Source organism: Notothenia rossii (genome assembly GCF_949606895.1).
Source record: "Notothenia rossii genome assembly, contig: scaffold_502, whole genome shotgun sequence".
Lineage (NCBI taxonomy): Eukaryota > Metazoa > Chordata > Actinopteri > Perciformes > Nototheniidae > Notothenia > Notothenia rossii.
In genome coordinates, this window is record NW_027639902.1 from 927 (window position 1) to 21,435 (window position 20,509).

The 20,509-nt window shown below is 40.1% G+C and overlaps 1 long non-coding RNA gene across 1 annotated transcript; it reads left to right on the forward strand.

Moving 5' to 3' along the window:
- Positions 1-12,581: 12,581 nt before the first annotated feature.
- LOC307027279 lies at positions 12,582-20,503 on the forward strand. The gene is made up of 3 exons (XR_013804583.1): positions 12,582-12,682; positions 19,055-19,199; positions 20,352-20,503. It is a non-coding gene; the product is annotated as an uncharacterized lncRNA (long non-coding RNA).
- The last annotated feature ends 6 nt before the right edge of the window (positions 20,504-20,509 follow it).

A 20,509-nucleotide genomic window follows, 5' to 3' on the forward strand; every position in this document is an offset into this window, starting at 1 on the left:
CTGACCAGCACTTTCCTAATTTTGTACGGAAGATTTAAACTTTAACGGACATGTTGACCGGCGGAACATTTTTTTTACGGAAACTGCCGCACGGTCCCCTCGTTCCTTGGAAAAGGCGGAGAGGTGGGTGTTTTTCATCTGCTGGTGGACTACCTGAGAGATACAGCAGGAGAACACGCCGTCCACCGAGGAGAATAAACAGAAGGGCAACCATGGCAACCATGCTCCGGGTTCTTCTTCGCTGCTTTTGGTGTATTTCGGGCGGCAGCAGCGCCACTTACAGGCATGACATATGTACTACATCGTTTCCAGCATTTGCAGCGGTCTAGTGTGAACGGACACGTTAATGAATCGAATGCGTGTGAAAGGAAGCCTTTTTTGCGCTTGCGTATGCGTTTTACCGTGTGGGGCCGGGGTCTAAGCCAAACTATATACGGTCACAGAGATCTGCTATTTTAAAGTAAAGTCAACACATATAGACCCTAAATATAGTCTATATTAAGAACGAGAAAAGTCTTAACATATATATCCTTTTTTGTAAACATATGACAAATGTGTGAGGGTGATGACGTCAGAGCATCGTCTTATGTGCCAGGGCTTAGCCCCGGACAGCCCCAGCCCAATTTAACCCCTGGGTATTTGTGAGGGAGCTCCTATATGGCATTACCCCGCTGAAGCTCACCAAAGTTTAACATATTTCATAGTTCAAAGTTTTGTCAATTGTTTTGTTTATTGGTCAAATACTGGTTTCTAATGTTTTCTGAGGAGTTTTACTGGAATGAAAGAGCACAGAGTACAGAAGCAACAAAGCAGCATACTGCATTAAACCTGACCTTCACAGAGAGGTTGAAGTTCATGTGGAGAGAAGGCTTCAGTAGTCTGTCTGCACTCTGTTTAGTTTTGCTATCTTACAATCAATATAGTAAATGTGAGGTAAAGTGTGTTGCCAATGTAACCGGTTAGAACTCAAAGTTGCGATGAGGTCTTAAAATGTATGGAAAGGGTCTTAAAAAAGGTCTTAAAAGGTATTAAATTTGACTTCAGGATTCCTGCATATACCCTGTATTGTGATCGGAGCCTATTTTAAATCTCAATAATTGGTCCAGAGTCAGTGAATCATTTGTGTGGAATTTACATGTTTACTCTCAACTTGTTTCCCAGAAGATTAATGAGGATTATCCATAATGTGGCATGTTTCCTACCTCTCCAGGTCTTATTTGTTACTGTTCTTCCTTCTTTTACCTTTTTAATCATCTTTCGTATTAATCATTTACTTGCTTGCATATTTTCTTTGATTTGTTCCCCCCCTTTTCAGTCAACTCCTTCTCCTCTTCTTTCAAAGAGCCTTTTTTTCCAGTGGATAAGCATTATGCAGAAAATGTCCTAGTACTGTGCGTAAAGCTACTGCAGGATAGGAAACCACTAGAGCCTTTGAAGAAATAAGATATTTTTTCTGTTTATCTCTCACTGTTTTTCATTCAGATGTCCCAGCCCTGACCAACATCAGTCAGTGGGATTTACATTACATAACAAGGCATAACATTGAACCGCTCATTCATGCTCAACTTCTCATTTCCATTTGTCTCACTAGAATAAAGATATGATTTTGTGGAAAGACTGGAAAGGTATTTCATGACTCACTTGCTGTAATTAGATTGTTAGCACCCACCTACATCACAACTTTCTTATAATTAACTTTTAGACCTGATAAAGTTTTTAGAACTAGTTTCACACATTGTCAAGAGTTTTCCTCTTCCAGCGTACAATACTCAATTAACAGAAATACTCAGTTTTGTTTTGGTGAGGTGTGTCGTTGTTAACCACCAATCAGGTTGCCAGCAAGTCTCTTGTTTTCCCTACATTTGTCTGACAACTTTGACGTCAGCACTTACTCAGAGTAATTCACGAATCTCACTGTCTCACTTTCTTGGCATCTTTGTTTATCATTACCCTTTTCCTCAACCTTCAATATTCTTTCTTCCTGTTTTGTGCACATGGTATATAAACATCTTCAGAAAACTAATATCTTTATTCCCACTTGGGCTCAATGGGTTAATACACAGACGATGGGCTAGGAAGCTACCAAGGTAAAGTCAGTTGGCTATACCTTCCACATGATTTCAACATCTGTGCTGACAAACAGCTCCGACAGGTTGTCTCTATATAACCTCAGGGTTTCAGTGCATGTGTAAAAGGTAGGGATGTAACGATATATCGCGATATCGTTTAAATAAATGACTCAATTCCGTCGTGAGACTGACAAAATCTACCGCGATAAAAAAAAAAAATGTTTTAAATATTTGTTCTTTTAATAATATTTTTTTTTTATACCTTTATTCAACCAGATGGTCCCATTGAGATCATCGATATCTTTTTCAAGGGAGACCTGTCCAACATGGCAGCAAGTTACAACATGAACATAAAACAACAAATAACACAAAAGGACATCGTATTTACAGGGCTACATGTACATAGCTAGAGACAGTGACAAGTACCAACAGTATATTTATATCTCGCCCTGTCAATAAGCCTCACCTTCTTGGCAACAACTGTATTGTTTTTGAAGTGGTGGAGAGACAATGCACAGTTTGACCCATTGCTGTCACCCATGGCCAAAGCATATCTCTCTGTCCCAGCAACATCAGTACCAAGCAAGAGAGTTTTTTCCACAGCAGGGGATATTGTAAACGCCCAAACATCCCAGCTCCTAACTGGAAATGTGGACATGCTCATATTCCTAAAAGATAACCTTGATGATGCTGAGTGAGTGAGTTAGAGTTGAGTTACTTGAAAAACTAAAGTGAAACTTGATTTATTCTATTGCAGGGTCTGATTATTTTATTGTTGACACTTTAAAATACTACTATCCTACTAAAATGCTGTACAAATCAGATTTATTATTTAATAAAGATAAAAAAATCCAAGTAAAAAATAAATAAAAAATCACATTTTGTTCCCTTTATGTTTCCATATTGCGATAAATATCGTACCGTGGACTTTTTATCGCGATATTATCGTACCGTGAGTTTTTGGTATTGTTACATCCCTAGTAAAAGGGGCTCAATTTATGTCAGAGCCTGGGGAAAGCATTACTTACATTAAATGGAAACATCATATTTCCTAGTTTAACAATGGTTCTGGAGTCAAAATGAAACTCTGAATGTTTTCTGTGAGGAAATGCCGACTTTGATCTGTATTCAAAGCTACAGACATAACCAATCATATGTCAGGCTTGAATGAAGACTGCTTCAAACCAACACTTGCTTTCTTAAGATCCTGTGCTCTGCTCTTCTTGTTAGCTGTCTGCTTTAGACACAGCAGGGGGGGGGGGGGGGTTATATACTGTATATCACCAGTAAGGTCAAGAGGAAGGGTTGTGCTGCAGAAAGTGCTGACCCAACCTGTATTATGCTCTGTGCTCCACTGTGATTGGATTTGAGAGGCTTTTGATTCCTAACAATATTGAATAAAAAGTTTAATTCACGAGAGACATGACTTTGATATGAAGTACAAGCATTTATATAAATAGTGAGTTTTCATATGAGATCCAAAAACGAACAACATGTGAGATAAGAGATGTCAAAAATAAGTTTAAACAAATAAATAGGAGATCTAATTAACTTAAAGGTATTGTGCTTTTTGTAGATATTCCCTTTCCTGTAGTGTGTTAAATCGTTTTTTGTAAATGTTCTGCAAAGGTGAAAATGAGCATTACACAGTAGTTCCTCTTTAAATGCCTCAATTGTTGAGAGTATAAGGCTTTCCTTCTGGCCCTGAATATGACTGAATAAGCTGCTTCTGTTTTAATCAGTGAGGCTTGATGCTTAAGTTGCGGTTTTTGTTCATAGCATGTTGTCCTGAGGGCTAAATGTTGGCTCAGCTAAGGTCCCTCAGGGTTAAATAATGGATGGTCTCAGAGCTCATAAAATCAAAATGGAACCAAAGCCATTTTCCATCTCATCTCTGCCCTATGAAGCTGGGTCATAATGCTAACTAAGTCAAACGATTTTCATGGGATGCTTCATCAAAGCATGAAATATCACAGAACCAGCAGGTAGATCAGAGATGTAGGCATTAGGGCTAGACTAATTAATAGTTTTCCTACAATTAATCAAAGACTGCATGTACAGCATGAAAATCAACAGCTTTATAAGCTTAACAAATATTGATGATGTCAATGTTCGCTGTTAGATTTGCTTTTGTGAAAACACAATATAAATGACTGCGACTTTAAGTATAACTTTAACAGATAATCCAGAATATCTCTAGATATTGAGAAATCTTCACAAACATGTGAATATAAAACACAATATTAACGGTGCAATGTTCACCTTTTGAACCTTGTTTTTTTCCGTGGACATCGGGTCACTTAAATCTCCCAAATTCAAGTAGATATAGACAAGTTTGACTAAAAGTACAGTGTACAAGACTGGGTGCATATAAAAAAGAAAGCAATAAAAACATGTTTATGTCTCTACAGTGACATGTCTCCATGCTTTCATGTCCAAAAAGGTATTTATTTTTTCTGACACTGCATGTGCTGCAGCACCTCTTTTCACCCTCTGTTTGAAACCAGAGCCCAGTCTGCTCTGATTGGTTAGCTGGCCGTCTCTGTTGTGACCAATTAAAGATGTGTCCGAAATGTACCTTAGCAAAGGTGTAGGAGCGCCAGCCAATAGAAGCGCAAGTTTTGCATAGTGATGTCATTAGGGAATTTTAGCCTTTGCTGACCATTTACATGCACACAAACCTAAATAACACACTACAGGAAAGGGAACACTCCAAAAAGCATATTAAGGCCTAGGGCTTAACATTTTAAGACTAAATCTTTGATAGATTTTGACTTCTCGGATGACTGTGGTATCCTAGCAACAAAAAAATTATAAGACTTGCTTTTCTTTTGAGAGATGTAGTATGGATGGTTATTCTTCGGCCTCAAAAATGTGTGTGGGGTCTCGCATTATACCCAAAGCAGCATTTTTCCTTCGTCCTTATTTGGCTCTGTCCAAATTTCACTGGTGGGCATGAGCACGACCAAACAGCCAATGGGCATCTCACTAACTGACCACTCATATTCACACCTTTAAAGGTCAAACACAGTTGGAAAGCGCCTATCAAACACTCATCGGCCTGCAAATAATACAAACCTTTGTTGCGTAATGCATTCAAAAATAATGTCAGCTTTGAGAAGTTGTGCGCTGTTGATTTGAATTTCATTCTCTCCTCCATCTGTGAACCCTTCTGTCTCTGCTTCCCACATACATCCAACACACATTCTGGCTGTATCCAATCACAAAAGCCGTTAGATAAGAGAGTCACGACGTCCCTTGTGGACTTTACCTGCTTTACAATATGCTCAGGTCTCTCTCAATCTGCAGCAGATCTCACTTCTTGCCTCACATTCAATTGCAGTCTTTTTCACACACACACACACACACACACACACACACACACACACACACACACACACACACACACACACACACACACACACACACACACACACACACACACACACACACACACACACACACACACACACACACACACACACACACACACACTTCTTGGCTTGATCCCTATTCACAGCCTCCCTCTGAGTCTTTCACAGTGAGTACCAACCCCCCAAGTGGGCAAGCCCGACCCCTTGGCCATCAGACATCGTGTGAAGTCGAGCTCTTAGCCTCCATTATTAAGGGAATCATTTCAGTGTGATGGCACCTCGGCAGTTACTTCATGCCCCCGCTCCACAGAGATGCCAGAGAAAAAGAGACAGCTTTACAGCGCCAACACTCGAGGTGGTCAACCTTTGGCATTTTGCTCGGTATAAGAGCAACAGTTAATCCCTTTTCAAACAGGACTCTGTGACCATGTATACATCTTGTATCAAGACTAATTGTTTATTGATCCAGACGAGGTAGCGCTATAAAGCACCTTTTAATATTTCTGCCTTGTCAGTATCCATGCTATCAAACATTACACAGCACAAAGGCAAAAGAGGTGCCCCGTCAGTAGTTACCATAGAACCAGCTTTGTGAGGCTTTTCATCACATATAATCCAAAGATTTACAGCAGTTCTGTTGAGGCTCATAACTCTATGGATAGATTGCATGAATCTTTTTATAATTTTTTTTACGCAGTGCTAATCTCATTCTGAACACTTCTAATAAAGGTATGATTTGGTCTTTTCGATTAACGCCAACATTGTTTTGGAGCAGGGGTGTCAAACTCAATTTCATCACGGGCCACGTAGGAATTATGGTTGCACTCAAAGGGCCGGTTGTAACTTTAAGACTATATCGAAATACATATATATATATATATATATATATATATATATATATATATATATATATTAAATAATGTATTATATTACATAATTGCCTCTGCATTGGATTATTATCTGATAGGGTAATAACTTCATAATTAAGTATGTCTGAAAGCAGAAGTGTAGAGCAAGTAATTGCAAGTCTCTTCAGTGAGAACGTCACAAAATGATTTAAAAAGAAAAGCCAAATTCTGAAAAAAAAGTTAAAAAAAAAATTTACATTTTGAAAAGAAAGTGACATTGGAGAGAAAAAAGTGACAAAAAAAGTCAAATTCTGAGAAAAAAGTAACATTTGAGATGCATTGTGGGACATGTAGTTTATGGGCAACGTGCTTCTGTAAATCGCCATGTGACCGTATAATAAACATATAATATTCTTTCAAAGCTCTTGTGGGGCCACAGAAAATGAAGTCGCGGGCCGGATTTGGCCCCCGGGCCTTGAGTTTGACACCCCTGTTTTCGAGAGTTCATGAACAAGAGTATCAAGTGTGATTTTTACTGTAGTGTCTCAGCAACTGCTTGAGACTCAAACTAACTGTAGCATTGGTTAAATGGTAAATTACAAAGATTATTTTGCTGCCTTACAAAAGACGAATGCAGTAACTACAAAATGTTTAGTTTAGCCTACAAACCCATGTGCAATGATGAACTACTCTAATTAATGAATATAGGATTTTATAGATTTCGATTTATGATTTAAAGGTAACTTCCCCACAGCAAATCATGTAAGACAGCAGCTACTGGTACTTGGCTAAGCTAGGCTTGTTAGCTTCTAGCCTAACTTATTTAACTGCTCTTACTTTTCCCCCCATAATGATATTATTAGCTTATGTTTCTATTCTAATTAAAGTTTCTTAGTTTGAAAACACAAATATAATTTAAGAAAGATTTGGAAAAAGGTTGGTACCAGATATCTTTATCTAGTTAGTATGGATTCTGTTTTGTCTCTTACTTTCGAATTAGTTTTTTGGAAGTTCTATGGTATGATTATTTTGTAACTGGTAAAACAGAAAGTCAGATTTTGGTCTTAATTCAATTTTGAACAAAGAAATGTGTTTGCTCTAGTCTAGACAATAGCTGAGCACTTTTCTAATGAGTATAACAAAAAAATGAAAAGTACTATTAATATGTATCATTGTAAATATGAATAAAACAGGAGAAACAAGATATTATTACAAATGGAAAATATGACACAAGCATTGACTCATTCATCCATCACCAGTATCTATCTGTCATTGTACCAATATGCTTCCTTTTCCCTCATCTGACATGAACTGCTGAGTGTTCATCCTTAGTGCTGACTTGCCAGACGCCTTTGGCAAGCACTCAAAGAGCTCAGGTGCTGGCCCTCATGTTTATACAGGAGGCTGGTTCCTGCCTGAAGCCTCACGATTATTTGTCACTTAGAGGTGGAAATGGGAGGTTTAGGGCAGGGAAAGGTCAGACTCTCTGAGTGTACTTAGAAGTCATTTACAGGGCTGCTGGTGGACTTGACCTGCCAACTGACAGACTTTGGTGCTGATAATATGCTGTAGAAGTCAAAATAAGTGCTTATTGATTAGCAAGATGTGTACTACGACTATATAATAAAGTTTCAGTCTTTTTAAAGATAATGATATAACAATTTTTTTGGCTTCTATCTCAAGACAAGTTCTTGGCACTGCTCCAGTGCACAAACTAATGAACATCAAACCCCAGTGGAGACAAAAAGTTTGGTAGTGTGACACTGGGTGATGACATTTCTGGGGTGGTGGGGGGATTGGAAGAAATAACTTAAGCATAAATTGACTTTTATTTCAAATGTCTTTTGAACTTATTTAGGTTTGTTCTAGAGAAATCATGACTGCTGGCGCGCTTCATTTTGAGTTTAAGAAGTTAAAAGAGGAAGTGAGCGCACTGTGATATACTGCACAGACCAGGTCAATTCCTTACAATGCTGATCACAGAGTCTTGGAGTCCACTGTAGTCTCTTAGATACACAAACACATCATTATCTGTGCATAGCATTGTTGGCTATATTACAGAAAAGGCTTTTAAACACTTTCTGTCTCTAGTTTCCATTATTACCTTAATAGAGAGCTGCAGGGATAAGTGCTAAAATCGGAAGATGAGTATGCGGTTTACCATTTCAGGTTCCCTTGTCTCGAAGTCAACAGTATTTGATTAAATGCTTACAATAAGATCTGTGCCCGCTGCAAACTGGTGCATAAATGAAACCACCAATCTCCCCAAACTTTAGCCGCCTTTAGCTTAGCGGTGGTCATGTGCAGCCATGCAACAGTGATGAGTTCCCTTATAGCAGGGGTGGGGAACCTTTTTCCTCTCAATGGCCATTTCAATTTTTTCAACATCCTCCGAGGGCCGTACAAATTATTGACATCTGCTTAAAAAACAAAAATCACTGCCCATTCATTTAACTTTTTATTCATGGTGTGCAAAGAAAAAGCAACCTCTTAATCCAGATATTTTACCATGACTCGCGCATGCATGCACTTGCACGGTGTGGCATGACCACCAAAACAGAAAGATATGGACATAAGATATGTGCAAATGTGTTTAGTTTTCTATCCATGTGGACATGATTTAAGTGGGGGGGGGGACCCAACCTCCTCTAGGGGGGTCCGGGAGGCATGCTCCCCCGGGAAGATTTGTTTTTAAATATTGAAGTTAAAAGCATCAATCTGCTGCACTTTGAGAGCAACATTAGGAGATCTATGGATACATCTCTCAACACCCATATGAAACAGAACAGTAAGCAGATTTCTTTTTCTTTATGGATATTTTATAAATCACTCCCCTTTCAAACTGTATTCTTGTTTATTAATAACAACTTTTTTTTACTGTCACATAGTATTTTATACCAGTTTACTTTATTCTCTTACTTTTTTGTAACTATGATCATATAAAGATTTGCCTTTACCTCACTGGTTGTAGAAAAAGCTTATATTCGTTAGCATAGCTATCTAACCAGATGCTAATAACAACAAAGTTATTGGATGACAGATGAACGGATCGCCACTGGGCTTACAACTAAAGACGCAGCCACGCAAACACTGTGGCATGTGTCCGGCTCCTTATGGGTACTGCAATTTTTGGAAAACCCGAGCGACGATCTGGTGCTCTCCGTCAGATCTGCACCCCTGTCAGACCAGCGCTGACACGAAGGACTCACAAGAACTCAGATGCACGATTCGTTCTTGACTTCAAAAATATATTTTATTATACAAAAGAATTTTCAAAGTAAAAAGGTTTCTAGGATCAACTAGGATACTCAAAAGTTCTCTAGGTTCGACTAGGTTGCTCAATTGTTCACGAGGGAGTACAGACATGGACTTGGTGTTGAGACAAGACGAACCGACAAAAGGAGAGAAGGGCTATATATACACACACAACAGGTAATGGGGCACAGGTGAAAACAATCATGAGCAGGAGACCACAATCAAGGTAGCAGGTGACACACAAAGACAGGAAGTGTAGACACCTGGAAAGAGAGGGTAAAGTCAATACCAAAATAAAATGCAAGGTCACAAGCATAAACACAAAACAATAAACCAAAATAACTCTAACGCTGAAACCTTACAAGCGCCATTCAATAGAGTGGCGAAGTCCCTCCCCTTCCGGTGGACCTCCATGGGACCTTACTTCGGAAAAATTCAAGTCAATGGAGAGAGAAAGATTAACTTTCGATCCCGTTTGAATTGCGAAACTGGTAGGTTTTCGCCTGTTTGAGGATTTTATATCCACTTTACTTCGTTTTAACATTGCTATTGCTTTGTATGTCGGGGGCAGGAGATTCATGTGATTGGTTGTTGGTCGCGTTGCTCGCAAAAACACGCCCAGCTCCAAGATTTTCTAGATTTTTTTAACGCTGCTGTGTGGACGGGCCGTTATACAGCTCTGTGTCAGACGAGACACATACCACATGATGACACGTTAGGCTCGTGTTGTGTTCAAGGACCCTGACCTTGGCAGGAAAAACAGGCATTCGCTTGTTTAATTTTGTTGCTGTCTAGATTTCTTTAATTTTTTTCTTTTTTGCGTGTGTTTATAAATTACCTCGAGGGCCGTACCAAATGGTCTCGCGTGCCGTATACGGCCCGGGGGTCGAAGGTTCCCCACCCCTGCCTTATAGCCTAATGTTAGCCTTTTTTTGGCAATTACATTGACACTCCAACAATCAGAAGTGGGATTCTTTTGCTGAATACGTGTAAATATCATAAATATGTTTGCCAAAGATCTTATTTGCTGCAATATTCTGAATTCCAATTGAACAATCTCATTGCTCTTTGTTGACGCGGCCCTTGCTAAGCTAACCTCAAAATAGGCCCACAAAAATACATCATCACTACACCACTCTATTTGTTCATTAATTTTAAATCATATCCTCCATTTTCAATACAAGACAGGAATGAATCACTTACTCACATTAACTGTAACATGTGTGAGCAAGCTTGACTTTCTGTCTTCTCTCACGGCTTTACGTTCATTATCAGGTAGAATCCCAGGTACAGTAAAGGTCATTTTCTCGGCTTTGCTACAGTGATTACTTTGGCATCATCTTGGGCTCTGTTTGAAAGAGATTTCCCTGCTCTCATTTCCAGGGCGTCCCACCCTCAAGTAACGGAATAACTAAAATATGTTTTTTTAAATACCCGACTGGTTTCTGTTAAAATAGATGAATTATAACTGGGTTTACACAGTTCATGTCTCTAACACACAGTTGTCTGTATACTGTGTCCTAGTCATGGATAAAATATAGTAAAATCGCATTTAATACACTACTATTCTAGCCAATGATCAGTAAAGTCAGTCTACCCATCTCACAGGCTTGGGGTGGTGATAATAACTAATTGCAACCAAAATAAATTGACAAATTAAATGTATGCATGCAGACAGCATAGCCCTACAACAAGTCCATATTTAAAAAACGGAAAGTAATTATTAATAATATTACCCCTTGATTTGCCCCTGCTAACAAGAAATAGTCTGTTCCTCTGCATACCAACGGCTGGAACTGCGGCGACAGCACCAAACTTGAAATTGAAGGCAGAACAGATTGCGGTTTTCTGTAACTGTGCAAGTCTGTTCACATTTTCTTTTCCATTAACCGGTCTTTAAACTCTGTCAGAGCCCATACCTTCTTCCCTTTACGGTTAACTTCCTGTCTGTCTTGTTCTGCTGATCTCTCTGTTCTCCAGCTCTCTGTGTCTTCAACCTCTTTACTTCTCTTGCGCTGTTTCCTTATATGTACGGTTCAGTCATTACGAATTCAAATCATGTGCTCTCCATTATTATCAAATATAATAGTCAAAAAGTATTCAATGTTGTTTTCTTATTAAAAACAAATGTGTTTATTTTAGGCCACAGCTGATATTAAATCAGACTTATTTTTGCCGATTGATATGACTGCACATTCCTTGATCCGAGCTTCCTTAGCAGCGGGCCACTGAATTTCCAAATTGACCAATCAAAAATTCAACTAATCTGTGTAATAACCATGGTTAATGATACTGAAGTGATAAGACTCAAACAAGAGCAAAACATAGTTTAGTTTTAAATCAGGAAAATGTATTTTGAATTATTCATATATTTTAATGACGCACCTGGATTTTGATATATTTGGGCATTCGGGTGATAGGAAGAGCCACTGGACCTGGTGTTTCTTAAATAAAGGCAACAACCAGCTGACAACATACTTTTGGACGTTTGCACGTTATTCTTGATACTTCTTAAGTCAAAGTACTTTCCATACAACCACTGCCTCTGGGATCAGTGTGTCTTTGTACCTGTACCTGTAATCTAAACAGAATGACACATCCTGTCTGCCTCACGCTGCTCTGAGTCTCAGCTCTTGGCCTTCAGTATCTCCTCTTTGTTCAAGCACACATGAATATTCAAACATGCACTCATTGTCATTCTCTGTGAGTCAGAGCCTAAGTGGCTGTAAATGTAAATGTCTTCAGATGAGATGTGATAATACTACTGAGCAGTTGCTACTTGGTGCTCTGAGTCAGTGATGGGACGTACTGTGAGCGCGGCTGACACACTGCTGTGTGTGTGTGTGTGTGTGTGTGTGTGTGTGTGTGTGTGTGTGTGTGTGTGTGTGTGTGTGTGTGTGTGTGTGTGTGTGTGTGTGTGTGTGTGTGTGTGTGTGTGTGTGTGTGTGTGTGTGTGTGTGTGTGTGTGTGTGTGTGTGTGTGTGTGTGTGTGTGTGTGTGTGTGTGTGTGTGTGTGTGTGTGTGTGTGTGTGTAGGATCCCTGGCAGGCTCAACGACAGACGCACCCCCCTCGGAGAGCTCAACTGGATCTTCACCGCCATCACGGACACCATCGCCTGGAACGTGCTGCCCAGAGGTGAGGCTACGCACACCTGTTTAATCAAAACATCACCATTTTATTTTACACAACCTGACAGAATAGTTTACGACAAAGTTAATTATTTTGTGGTGATGTGCAGGTTTTTTAACCTGTGAGTGAGATCTCTGTTGAGTGATTTGAGTGCGCTATTAATATAAATGGTAGAAACTAGTGCGGCACAATTAATCGATCAATCAACCAATCATATTTCATTTATATAGCCCAATATCACAGATTACACATTTGTCTCAGGAGGCTTTACATTTTATACAGAATACCACACCCTCTGTTTTTAGACCCTAACAAGGTACAGGGAAAGAGTTCACAAATATTCCCTGAAATAAACTGGAAAATAATGTCAGCAACCTCAGTGAGGGCCACAGAGGAGGGACCCCTCTCCCAGGACAAACAGATGTGCAATAGATGTTGTATGTATAGATGAAAAAAGATGATACATTTGCAAATAGACAATCCAAATGATAAAAATGACAATGTTAACAAATAGAAGGGGAAAAAAAGATCCAGGCAGGTTTAAACGATCCTCCTGGTGCCGGCAAAAAATGATAACTTGGGGTTCAGCACAGCCATGACTTATGATCAAGAAATAACCTTTAATACTGGCAACATTCCAGGTGGGAGACACCCAAACCCCAGGGATGATGCCACGGATACTAAAATGCATTTTGGGGGAATGAGTGCAGACAGAAAATAAAAAAGATGCGAAAAAAATGAAAGGGGATGTCTCCCAACAATCTAAGCTTATACCAGACAGTCTGAGCGTATTTCAGCACAACTAGGGGCCTGAGCCAGCCCTTACTATAAGCTTTGTCAAGAAGGAAAGTGTTGAGCCTACTGTTGACTGTTAGACGATTACTGCCTCCTGAACACAAACTGAAAGGATTACATTCAGTGTTTCCCCTAGGATGGAGTCATAGCAGCGGTGCTAAGGCACGCGGGCCAAGCAACATGTGAGCGTGGAGCGCGTAGAATTTTTTTGTGCGTGCAAAGTGCGCCCCGCCAATATGTTTCTATGTGTCTGCCAGCACAAGAAAGGCTGATGAGGCCTAGTGCATACAGTGGCAATGTCTCAAGATTTAGCAAAATACACCTTTATTGAACATACAGTAACACAAATACTACAAATCCACATAACAAACAATCAAAAAGGGTCGCCACTTATTATTATTTTAATAATAGCCGCCGCTATTTGTATATATGAGAAACACTGACATTTATCTCAGACCCTCACATCTGACCAGGAAAACCCCAAAATGAATGTGGTAAAAATGGAAAAAACCTTGCAGAGCTACAGAGGAGGATCCCTCTCCTAGGACGGACATGTGTACAATAGGTGTTGTTTGTGTATACATTTTAAAAAGAGCTGACTCAAGGCAAGCCTTAAGCCCACTCTTAATTGTGGAGAGGGGTTCTTCCTTATGAACACAAACTGGAAGCTGTATCCACAGAAGAGGAGCTCAATAGTGGAAGGCTCTGGCTCCCATTGTACTTACTAACACATATGATTTTAGAGACTAGTAACCACTTGTTTCTGGAACGCAATGCACTTGTGGAGCAATAGTATACCATGAGTTCTTTAAGAATGAGATGGAATCAAAATAGTATCATAATCCCAATTTGGACCATGAAGCACAATATTTGGTTAAGGCCAAAGTAGTGTTAAAGTATAATTTTAATTAATATTGAATCCTTACCTGATCATGTGAGTAACATTTCCAAAATGATCAAAAGCTCTATATTGTGAATTGGAATATCGGTCAAACTAATCGCCTCTACTTATTTGTTATCAAATCGTGCACGCCTAATAAGAACAATAAGCAAAACTTTGAAAATAAGCCCCAAATACTGCTGTTACCAGTGTTGAAAGTGATAAAGAGTCACACTTTTAAAGAAACACTTACGCTTTAAGACTGTCGAAAACAATCTTTATTTTTTGCCATGTTGCCTGGGATAAAATATAGAATGACCGCGTGTTCAGCTCTCAGGGAGCCCAATTTAGGGCACCTGAACACAAACAGCAGTGAAGCATCAGCAGTACTAAACTTCCAGAACATCCCTCGAGGTTGAAAATAGTGAAGACGTTGATATAAAAAGCCAGAAGTGCAGTTTAGCGTTTCAAAAAGATTAATTGTGTTTAGAGTTTCTAGCACAGTAATTGGGGGTATCATTCTAACAGCAACATGGCGACCGCAAAAGCAAGTTAAACACACACACTTGAGCAAAACTCACCCACACTGAGACTAAACACTACCCACAAGCCTTCACACACTCTTTTTTTTTTTACAGTGACTTTTGCATGCAGCACATATCTAATTGCTCACCTGTCTTTTGTATGCAGCAGACACACACATTCACACTCACACTGAAAGACTCGTATGAGACAAACTGTTTCTCAGCTCGAATGGAAATGTGACAATGCTGATGGCTGCCAAAGCCTTTTAAACCCTGAGGCTCTGCTGTTCATGAAGCGGCCCAGAAAGAGAGAGAATCCCTGTAATGGAGGCACTGCACACCTAATCCACACACACACACACACAGACACACACACACACACACACACACACACACACACACACACACACGCACACGCACACGCACGCATACGCACACACACGCACACACACTGAAGTATTATTTGAATTATTTGAAGGATTAAAGTAACGTGTTATGGCAGGAAAGTTCAATCTGGTATATTCATTTTAATGTCACCTTATATAGAATGTGTGTTGAACTTGTGATTTCTGCATTGAGTGACTTCTGCCTAGCAGATACCAAGAAGAGGCCCCTAGGGTCTCTCTGTTAATTATCAATAGTCCTTGCAGTCAACAGGGGAATTCAAGGATACATTTTCAGATATAAGGCAGTTAAAGTCTTGTAGAATTAATGTTTATCTCCTACACATCCTGCAGGCCTTGAGACTTGGGTCACCCAGCAGTAAACAAGATAAACGTCCTTTTGAGCTTATCAATAAAATGTATTCATTCCTAGTAAGCTGACTTTGGGGTGAAGGGAAGTTCAGGGAAGCCATTAAGCCACAAGAATAATTAACTTATGTTGGTTGACTGATGCGGTGACTGTCATGGGACGATGGCGTTTGGATATTTACAAATATTGCTTTCATAGAGAAAAACAGGTGACTGTTGTGTGATAAGATACATGATACGATGTTTGTATGTGTTGAAGATGTTTAGGGGGAATGAGTATGTGTCCTGTCAAAGAGTCCTCTGTCATGACTCCAAATCATTGATTGGGGGATCTGCCTAAGGGCAGAGGGACAGAAACACACACACACACACACACACACGCACAGAAGCAACAGATGGAATCAACAAACTGACTTACTACCTGGGATCCCGCCCAGAAGGGAAACCAACCAATGAAACACTACCAACTCACTGGCTAGCTCGCTCAGAAGTGAGCTCTGTGTATAAATGTTGTGATCATTTTGAAGATCGGCGCTCTTGTTTTTGACTTGCCGTTCCTGAGACGTGTCTCACACGGTGGTAGAACCTGAGCCCGGAGTACTCTGCAGAGTGCTTCGTGATTTGGTGAAGTATTTGTATGTTTCCACCATTAAAGCAGATTATTGTTTAACCCTTATCCTGGCTGCTTTGAATTTTTCCTTCTTTTGAGAACCCGCTCATATAGGAACGGCGCGGAGCAGAGATTCTGCCCCAACAACACACACACACACACACACACACACACACACACACACACACACACACACACACACACACACACACACACACACACACACACACACACACACACACACACACACACACACACACACACACACACACACACACACACACACACACACACACACACACACACACACACACACACACACACACACACACACACACACACACACACACAAACCAGAGATTGGCATGGGACTGGCCTGGCCCCATTAACGTGAATAAGTGAATACATTAATGAGCTGATGAAAATGTGACCAGAGGCCTCATGTATAACGCCGTGCGTAGGATTGACGTGGGAAGGTTGCTTACGTAGTAGAAATCCGAAAAATAGGTCCATACATTTTCCGCCACTTTCCGATTCACCAAACATTGCGTACCGGCGAGAAAAGTGCGTATGTGGCACTTCCTACGCCTGTTTCCCTTTATAAATCACAACCGACTCGAAATGCGGTGCAGCTTTTGCGGGCTTCACGTAACGCCCATATTTGCCTATAAATAGTCAAAGAAACGGCCATTCATTCATTCATTCATTTTGACTGACTGCATGAAGAAGATCGCAGGAAAGGACGACAGAACAGCTAAAAAAAGACATCTCACACCGTGTCAGATTTTGTTTGGTGGATGCAGTTTGAACCAGAGTAGCAGCATGGAGGTCGGATCGTCACCAAAATAAATAAATAAGTGGTCCAAAAAAGGTTAATGACAAAAAAAATACACATAGCCTTCCTCAGGCAGTGTGTTTGTACCGGGGACAGGAGACCCCCCCTTGATGAGAAACTGTAAGAAATTATCGGGGAATCCCTCCGGAGTGGAGTCATGACGACTGGATCTGAATTATGTTTTTGTATTTGGCGGTTTGTGTCCCAACTGTCGATCAGCTGTGCCCAGCGTCTCCACTGCAGCAACTCTATATGCACCAGTTAAAGGAAATAGAACTAATGTGTTGAGTTATATTAGCTGTACAATTTACCACATGGTGTTCTTAGTTTCCATACCTCCTGTGTTTTACGGGCGACTTATCAAGTCTTAGCAAACGGCATAAAACACGATTAAACATGCATTAAACATATATAAAACCATGCTCGTATCTACAACCTATAGAAATGCAAAACGGCGTCAGTTTAGACGTAATTCTGTCCTCCTGCTTACCGCATCATTTATGAGAAAACATTTCATAACATTAACACAACATATTCGATGTGGTTTTAAATAACATATCCGTATTTATTTATTTCTCCAAGTTATGTTTTTGTGTGCACTGAGGAGTCTCAAACAGGCGTTTGTTAAATCGTTTTAAGATTGGCTTTAATCAATGTTTGAAAATGTATTCTTCATATATGATAAATGAGAGGTAACATTTTATTTATGGTATTATTTCCACATATTTCTCTCCATTCTTCCTTCTGCCAACGGTGTCGCAGTTTCTCGTCTCTCCCGTTTTTGTGGGAGTGCGTACGCATGGGTTTGAGTTTGCGTGGAGGACCGCACGTTTTCCCGTCAAGTTAGTATTTTACAAATCGCAAACATTGCGTAGAAACTGCCGTATGCCATTTTTTGAGCGTATATCCCTTTATAAATGAGGCCACAGGACTCAATCTGCATATCACTGTCCTCTATATTCTGTAAGCATATTAAACTAGCCTGTTTATCTCTCCAAAGTGGCAACTAATTAAACGTCCTCCTTTTGCCCTGTTTTATCTTCATTCACTCATTCCAGGCCTTGTCTTTCCCACTAACTGGCTTTTGTCTTCAGTGGGAAAGGTTACAATCAAAATTCCTTCCAGAGATAAATGGTCTTGTAGTGTTATTTAATATTGATTTGCCCCAACTCATTGGAAATGATGGAAACACCTGTGAAGTGAATATATATCATTTAAAAAATCAGCGTTTGCACAATTTTTGGATTTATTTAAAAAACTAAAATGCTCTCTTCAAAGTTACCAGACTCTATTCTAAACACCCAGTACTTTGATGAACATCATGAAACAAACTTTGTTTAAATTGGTCTTTTTAAGCTGATTTTCAGGTTCATATTAGTACTGTATGTAGTGTCTTTACTGGGACATGTCTCCATGCTTTAATGTTCAAAAGGCTCTTTATTTGTCTCATACTGCCTGTGCTGCAGCACCTCTTTTCACCCTCTGTCTAAAACCAGAGCCCAGTCTGCTCTGATTGGTTAGCTGGCCAGCTCTGTTGTGATTGGTCAACCGCTTGGATTTGTGTCAGAAATGTCCCCCCCATTAGCCTAACTTGTACAATGTGTTGGAGCGCTAGCCAGAAGAAGTACAAGAGTTATACAGTACCATGATGTCCATGTCCATTTTGGCCAAAACATATTTAACACACTAAAGGAAAGGGAAAACCCCAAAAAGCATAAAAGGGCCTCTTTATAAGATAAACTAGAATAGTAACAAATGTGAAAAACGAATTAACTGCTGTAAAATAAGCACTAGCATGCTCAAACGCAAAACACCAGAAAATGAAAATGAGACAAGAGACCAATGCCTCTTTACGTGTGTTTCCCCTGCATATATGCACTGATCTTCGTTAAATTAGTTTTATAGTCCTGTCTTTTCTAGTTTTATAGTCCTTTCCTGTCTCTGGTGTGAAGCCTCATTTCCATTCTGCCTTTCTGTCTCAGATTTGTTCCAGAAGTTGTTCCGTCAGGACCTGCTGGTGGCCAGCTTGTTTCGCAATTTCCTGTTGGCTGAGAGGATAATGAGGTCTTACAACTGCACCCCGGTCAGCAGCCCCCGCCTGCCCCCCACATACATGCACGCCATGTGGTAAGACACACAACAGAGCATCACACACACAGAGACACAGGCACACAGGCACACCGAGACACAGACACACACAGACACACACAGACACACAGAGACACACACAGAGACACACACAGAGACACAGAGACACAGAGACACACAGACACACACGGAGACACAGACACACACAGACACACACAGACACACACAGACACACACAGACACACACAGACACACAGACGCTTTGTAGAGCAGAAGGTAAGAGGAAGTTAGTTAAAACACTGAAGTTAAAGGATGAACACACCTAACAGATATATTCTCTGATGAGACACATTTAGTTTTTTATGGTATGCTTAGTATTTGATCATCTGAATGCTTACTTTTTAACAGCCAGGGAGGCATAAAATAAATTTATTCAACTCAGGCACTTCTGAGCACATGGTAAATCTGCCTCTGGGTTTATTTACCCAAAAAGTGATTGCCTCTTTTATTGAATAAAAACTCCTTTTACAGAAGAGATATCTACTTTCAAAAACAACTGGTAAAAATGCACTTTGTGTTCCTGTGAGCATTTAGTTTGTTGAGTAATGTTTCTTATCACCATAGGTAATTGGATAAACAGACCATATTCAGCCAAAGTGAGATATACCCCGCTTTGCTTTCTGCCCTGCTCTACAAAGCTTAAAGCTATACTGGCAGTACAGATGAAACTTGCTTTCTGCTCTTCCCATTCAGCTTCAAACTAGTAGCAGGCCTCACTGCTAACTTGTTTCCTCAAAAGTGCTTCCTATCAACTCCAATATTTTTATATTGTATCTGCTATTGTACATGTTGTATTTTGGAAATGTAGCCATATACGGTAAAAAAAAGTATACAAAGTATTCGGAGACAACTTCCTGTATGTGTGTCACGTGGGTCCTGATTCTTTTTATTTGATTGGGAGACGTCAATTTGAGCAACGGTTTTGATCTTTCGGCCCCATAATCTCAGAAGTGAAAATTGGACCCACTTTTCGCAATCCATTTTACGGACATTCTGACAATAAAATTAAAAAAATTCAAACTGACACATTTGTAGAAAATGAACTTTGACCGTGACTGGTCTATGGCCCCATCTCAATACCCCTCCTCGAATCCTCCTTTCCCTCACTCGCTTCCCTTCCTTGCGTCTTAGCTCCGGCTCCGTAAGATGCGAGCGAGAGACACGAAGAGGAGACGTCAGGACAGAGGAGTCCTCAGGTATTAATTGGGATATCCTCGTTCACTCAAACGTCACTTTTAAAAAATTCTGCTAATTATGACATGTGCACAGCTGTATCCCCTCTCATCGGG